The sequence below is a fragment of the Carassius gibelio genome, chromosome B22, assembly GCF_023724105.1.
Source record: "Carassius gibelio isolate Cgi1373 ecotype wild population from Czech Republic chromosome B22, carGib1.2-hapl.c, whole genome shotgun sequence".
Lineage (NCBI taxonomy): Eukaryota > Metazoa > Chordata > Actinopteri > Cypriniformes > Cyprinidae > Carassius > Carassius gibelio.
Genome location: NC_068417.1, coordinates 43,957,598 through 43,962,597, shown reverse-complemented (window position 1 = coordinate 43,962,597; position 5,000 = coordinate 43,957,598). Strand labels below are relative to the sequence as shown.

General features: G+C 40.8%; 11 non-coding genes and 1 pseudogene across 11 annotated transcripts in view; all 12 read right to left on the bottom strand.

Moving 5' to 3' along the window:
• LOC128000134 (5S ribosomal RNA) overlaps positions 1-48 on the bottom strand; it is a 119-nt gene extending 71 nt beyond the window's left edge. The window contains exon 1 of the ribosomal RNA XR_008172928.1: positions 1-48. This exon is cut by the window's left edge and continues 71 nt beyond it. This is a non-coding gene — a ribosomal RNA (5S ribosomal RNA).
• Positions 49-433: 385 nt separating this feature from the next.
• On the bottom strand, positions 434-552 carry LOC128004771 (5S ribosomal RNA). Its single transcript, XR_008177448.1, has one exon. It is a non-coding gene; the product is annotated as a 5S ribosomal RNA (ribosomal RNA).
• A 220-nt stretch (positions 553-772) lies between these two features.
• Positions 773-891, bottom strand: LOC128001140 (5S ribosomal RNA). Its single transcript, XR_008173911.1, has one exon. It is a non-coding gene; the product is annotated as a 5S ribosomal RNA (ribosomal RNA).
• Positions 892-1,249: 358 nt separating this feature from the next.
• Positions 1,250-1,368, bottom strand: LOC128001493 (5S ribosomal RNA). The gene has a single exon (XR_008174261.1). It is a non-coding gene; the product is annotated as a 5S ribosomal RNA (ribosomal RNA).
• A 363-nt stretch (positions 1,369-1,731) lies between these two features.
• Positions 1,732-1,850, bottom strand: LOC128004517 (5S ribosomal RNA). The gene has a single exon (XR_008177205.1). It is a non-coding gene; the product is annotated as a 5S ribosomal RNA (ribosomal RNA).
• Positions 1,851-2,070: 220 nt separating this feature from the next.
• LOC127998775 (5S ribosomal RNA) lies at positions 2,071-2,189 on the bottom strand. Its single transcript, XR_008171605.1, has one exon. It is a non-coding gene; the product is annotated as a 5S ribosomal RNA (ribosomal RNA).
• Positions 2,190-2,551: 362 nt separating this feature from the next.
• Positions 2,552-2,670, bottom strand: LOC128004516 (5S ribosomal RNA). Its single transcript, XR_008177204.1, has one exon. It is a non-coding gene; the product is annotated as a 5S ribosomal RNA (ribosomal RNA).
• A 220-nt stretch (positions 2,671-2,890) lies between these two features.
• Positions 2,891-3,009, bottom strand: LOC128005980 (5S ribosomal RNA). Its single transcript, XR_008178616.1, has one exon. It is a non-coding gene; the product is annotated as a 5S ribosomal RNA (ribosomal RNA).
• A 516-nt stretch (positions 3,010-3,525) lies between these two features.
• LOC128000027 (5S ribosomal RNA) lies at positions 3,526-3,644 on the bottom strand. The gene has a single exon (XR_008172826.1). It is a non-coding gene; the product is annotated as a 5S ribosomal RNA (ribosomal RNA).
• A 220-nt stretch (positions 3,645-3,864) lies between these two features.
• Positions 3,865-3,983, bottom strand: LOC128005237 (5S ribosomal RNA). Its single transcript, XR_008177895.1, has one exon. It is a non-coding gene; the product is annotated as a 5S ribosomal RNA (ribosomal RNA).
• Positions 3,984-4,353: 370 nt separating this feature from the next.
• On the bottom strand, positions 4,354-4,472 carry LOC128006786 (uncharacterized; annotated as a pseudogene).
• Positions 4,473-4,979: 507 nt separating this feature from the next.
• LOC127998640 (5S ribosomal RNA) overlaps positions 4,980-5,000 on the bottom strand; it is a 119-nt gene continuing 98 nt past the window's right edge. The window contains exon 1 of the ribosomal RNA XR_008171473.1: positions 4,980-5,000. This exon is cut by the window's right edge and continues 98 nt beyond it. This is a non-coding gene — a ribosomal RNA (5S ribosomal RNA).

Genomic DNA, 5,000 nt, shown 5'->3' with positions numbered 1-5,000 from the left:
CCGAGATCAGACGAGATCGGGCATAGCCTGGTTGGTATGGCCGTAAACGAAGTCTGCTGCAAAGTCTGCTGCAAAGAGAGGGCTATTTAAAGACCAGCCAATCTTATTGCCAGTACATTATATAAGTAGGAAAGAAAACCCAAAAGCTTAAAGCACCTGGTATTCCTAGGCAGTCTCTCATTAAAGTACTAACCAGACCTAAACCTGCTAAGATTCAGAGATCGGGCATTGACTTTTTTTTTTTTTTTTTTTTTTTTAATAAAAGATTATTATATAATTCGTGAAATTTTCCAAAAAGATTAAAGCACCTGGTATTCCCAGGCAGTCTCCCATCCATGTACTAACCAGGCCCAAACCTGCAAATATTCAGAGATCGGGCATTGACTCTATTTTTTGGCAAAAATATTATATACTAAGTGAAAAATGTCCAAAAAGCTTACAGCACCTGGTATTCCCAGGCGGTCTCCCATCCAAGTACGAACCAGACCCAATCCTGCTTAGCTTCCGAGATCAGACGAGATCGGGCATAGCCAGGTTGGTATGGCCGTAAGCGAAGTCTGCTGCAAAGAGAGGGCTATTTAAAGAACAGCCAATCTTATCGCCAGTACATTATATAAGTAGGAAAGAAAACCCAAAAGCTTAAAGCACCTGGTATTCCTAGGCAGTCTCTCATCAAAGTACTAACCAGACCTAAACCTGCTAAGATTCAGAGATCAGCATTGACTCTATTTTTTGGCAAAATTATTATATACTAAGTGAAAAATTTCCAAAAAGGTTACAGCACCTGGTATTCCCAGGCGGTCTCCCATCCAAGTACTAACCAGGCCCAAACCTGCTTAGCTTCCGAGATCAGACGAGATCGGGCATAGCCAGGTTGGTATGGCCGCAAGCGAAGTCTGCTGCAAAGAGAGGGCTATTTAAAGACCAGCTATTCTTATCGCCAGTACATTATATAAGTAGGAAAGAAAGCCCAAAAGCTTAAAGCACCTGGTATTCCTAGGCAGTCTCTCATCAAAGTACTAACCAGACCTAAACCTGCTAAGATTCAGAGATCAGGCATTGACTCTATTTTTTGGCAAAATTATTATATACTAAGTGAAAAATGTCCAAAAAGCTTACAGAACCTGGTATTCCCAGGCAGTCTCCCATCCATGTACTAACCAGGCCCAAACCTGCTAATATTCAGAGATCGGCATTGACTCTATTTTTTTGGCAAAATTATTATATACTAAGTGAAAAATTTCCAAAAAGCTTACAGCACCTGGTATTCCCAGGCGGTCTCCCATCCAAGTACTAACCAGGCCCAAACCTGCTTAGCTTCCGAGATCAGACGAGATCGGACATAGCCAGGATGGTATGGCCGTAAGCGAAGTCTGCTGCAAAGAGAGGGCTATTTAAAGACCAGCCAATCTTATCGCCAGTACATTATATAAGTAGGAATGAAAACCCAAAAGCTTAAAGCACCTGGTATTCCTAGGCAGTCTCTCATAAAAGTACTAACCAGACCTAAACCTGTTAAGATTCAGAGATCGGGCATTGACTCTTTTTTTTTTTTTAATGAAAGATTATTATATAATTCGTGAAATTTTCCAAAAAGATTAAAGCACCTGGTATTCCCAGGCAGTCTCCCATCCATGTACTAACCAGGCCCAAACCTGCTAATATTCAGAGATCGGCATTGACTCTATTTTTTGGCAAAATTATTATATACTAAGTGAAAAATTTCCAAAAAGCTTACAGCACCTGGTATTCCCAGGCGGTCTCCCATCCAATTACTAACCAGGCCCAAACCTGCTTAGCTTCCGAGATCAGACGAGATTGGGCATAGCCAGGTTGGTATGGCCGTAAGCGAAGTCTGCTGCAAAGAGAGGGCTATTTAAAGAACAGCCAATCTTATCGCCAGTACATTATATAAGTAGGAAAGAAAACCCAAAAGCTTAAAGCACCTGGTATTCCTAGGCAGTCTCTCATCAAAGTACTAACCAGACCTAAACCTGCTAAGATTCAGAGATCGGCATTGACTCAATTTTTTGGCAAAATTATTATATACTAAGTGAAAAATTTCCAAAAAGGTTACAGCACCTGGTATTCCCAGGCGGTCTCCCATCCAAGTACTAACCAGGCCCAAACCTGCTTAGCTTCCGAGATCAGACGAGATCGGGCATAGCCAGGTTGGTATGGCCGTAAGCGAAGTCTGCTGCAAAGAGAGGGCTATTTAAAGAACAGCCAATCTTATCGCCAGTACATTATATAAGTAGGAAAGAAAACCCAAAAGCTTAAAGCACCTGGTATTCCTAGGCAGTCTCTCATAAAAGTACTAACCAGACCTAAACCTGTTAAGATTCAGAGATCGGGCATTGACTCTTTTTTTTTTTTAATGAAAGATTATTATATAATTCGTGAAATTTTCCAAAAAGATTAAAGCACCTGGTATTCCCAGGCAGTCTCCCATCCATGTACTAACCAGGCCCAAACCTGCTAATATTCAGAGATCGGCATTGACTCTATTTTTTGGCAAAATTATTATATACTAAGTGAAAAATTTCCAAAAAGCTTACAGCACCTGGTATTCCCAGGCGGTCTCCCATCCAATTACTAACCAGGCCCAAACCTGCTTAGCTTCCGAGATCAGACGAGATTGGGCATAGCCAGGTTGGTATGGCCGTAAGCGAAGTCTGCTGCAAAGAGAGGGCTATTTAAAGAACAGCCAATCTTATCGCCAGTACATTATATAAGTAGGAAAGAAAACCCAAAAGCTTAAAGCACCTGGTATTCCTAGGCAGTCTCTCATCAAAGTACTAACCAGACCTAAACCTGCTAAGATTCAGAGATCGGCATTGACTCAATTTTTTGGCAAAATTATTATATACTAAGTGAAAAGTTTCCAAAAAGGTTACAGCACCTGGTATTCCCAGGCGGTCTCCCATCCAAGTACTAACCAGGCCCAAACCTGCTTAGCTTCCGAGATCAGACTAGATTGGGCATAGCCAGGTTGGTATGGCCGTAAGCGAAGTCTGCTGCAAAGAGAGGGCTATTTAAAGAACAGCCAATCTTATCGCCAGTACATTATATAAGTAGGAAAGAAAACCCAAAAGCTTAAAGCACCTGGTATTCCTAGGCAGTCTCTCATCAAAGTACTAACCAGACCTAAACCTGCTAAAATTCAGAGATCGGGCATTGACTCTTTTTTTTTTTTTTTTTTTTTTTTTTTTTAATGAAAGATTATTATATAATTTGTGAAATTTTCCAAAAAGATTAAAGCACCTGGTATTCCGAGGCAGTCTCCCATCCATGTACTAACCAGGCCCAAACCTGCAAATATTCAGAGATCGGGCATTGACTCTATTTTTTGGCAAAATTATTATATAGTAAGTGAAAAATGTCCAAAAAGCTTACAGCACCTGGTATTCCCAGGCAGTCTCCCATCCATGTACTAACCAGGCCCAAACCTGCTAATATTCAGAGATTGGCATTGACTCTATTTTTTGGCAAAATTATTATATACTAAGTGAAAAATTTCCAAAAAGCTTACAGCACCTGGTATTCCCAGGCGGTCTCCCATCCAAGTACTAACCAGGCCCAAACCTGCTTAGCTTCCGAGATCAGACGAGATTGGGCATAGCCAGGTTGGTATGGCCGTAAGCGAAGTCTGCTGCAAAGAGAGGGCTATTTAAAGAACAGCCAATCTTATCGCCAGTACATTATATAAGTAGGAAAGAAAACCCAAAAGCTTAAAGCACCTGGTATTCCTAGGCAGTCTCTCATCAAAGTACTAACCAGACCTAAACCTGCTAAGATTCAGAGATCGGCATTGACTCCATTTTTTGGCAAAATTATTATATACTAAGTGAAAAATTTCCAAAAAGGTTACAGCACCTGGTATTCCCAGGCGGTCTCCCATCCAAGTACTAACCAGGCCCAAACCTGCTTAGCTTCCGAGATCAGACGAGATTGGGCATAGCCAGGTTGGTATGGCCGTAAGAGAAGTCTGCTGCAAAGAGAGGGCTATTTAAAGAACAGCCAATCTTATCGCCAGTACATTATATAAGTAGGAAAGAAAACCCAAAAGCTTAAAGCACCTGGTATTCCTAGGCAGTCTCTCATCAAAGTACTAACCAGACCTAAACCTGCTAAAATTCAGAGATCGGGCATTGACTCTTTTTTTTTTTTTTTTTTTAATGAAAGATTATTATATAATTCGTGAAATTTTCCAAAAAGATTAAAGCACCTGGTATTCCCAGGCAGTCTCCCATCCATGTACTAACCAGGCCCAAACCTGCAAATATTCAGAGATCGGGCATTGACTCTATTTTTTGGCAAAATTATTATATACTAAGTGAAAAATGTCCAAAAAGGTTACAGCACCTGGTATTCCCAGGCGGTCTGCCATCCAAGTACTAACCAGGCACAAACCTGCTTAGCTTCTGAGATCAGACGAGATCGGGCATAGCCAGGTTGGTATGGCCGCAAGCGAAGTCTGCTGCAAAGAGAGGGCTATTTAAAAACCAGCCATTCTTATCGCCAGTACATTATATAAGTAGGAAAGAAAGCCCAAAAGTTTAAAGCACCTGGTATTCCTAGGCAGTCTCTCATCAAAGTACTAACCAGACCTAAACCTGCTAAGATTCAGAGATCAGGCATTGACTCTTTTTTTTTTTTTTTTTGTTTAATGAAAGATTATTAAATAATTCGTGAAATTTTCCAAAAAGATTAAAGCACCTGGTATTCCCAGGCAGTCTCCCATCCATGTACTAACCAGGCCCCAACCTGCAAATATTCAGAGATCGGCATTGACTCTATTTTTTGGCAAAATTATTATATACTAAGTGAAAAATGTCCAAAAAGCTTACAGCACCTGGTATTCCCAGGCAGTCTCCCATCCATGTACTAACCAGGCCCAAACCTGCTAATATTCAGAGATCGGCATTGACTCTATCTTTTGGCAAAATTATTATATACTAAGTGAAAAATTTCCAAAAAGCTTACAGCACCTGGTATTC